Source organism: Penaeus monodon, chromosome 24, assembly GCF_015228065.2.
Source record: "Penaeus monodon isolate SGIC_2016 chromosome 24, NSTDA_Pmon_1, whole genome shotgun sequence".
NCBI classification, from domain to species: domain Eukaryota; kingdom Metazoa; phylum Arthropoda; class Malacostraca; order Decapoda; family Penaeidae; genus Penaeus; species Penaeus monodon.
The window spans coordinates 38567198-38567485 of NC_051409.1; positions in this window are offsets into that span (position 1 = coordinate 38567198).

Genomic DNA, 288 nt, shown 5'->3' on the forward strand with positions numbered 1-288 from the left:
TTACTTGTGTGTGGAGAATCAGAGAGAGACATACACAAAAATGATGAGTAAATATATAATTTTTGTGTCTAAATCCTTCTAATCCACCTCCGTCGGTCGCTTCAGGTCCTCTCCCCATCCTTCCCACCGGATTTTGAGCCAAACTGTTTCATCACAAGTAAATCCTTTGAGAGCTCCATTGGCTGCGCTTTATTCTGTAGCCAAACGACTGACTGTAATCTCTTCTGTATTTCAGGTCAGTTCAAATTGCTTTTTCTTTATGTTTTAACTTGTTTTTTTTGCTCGCTC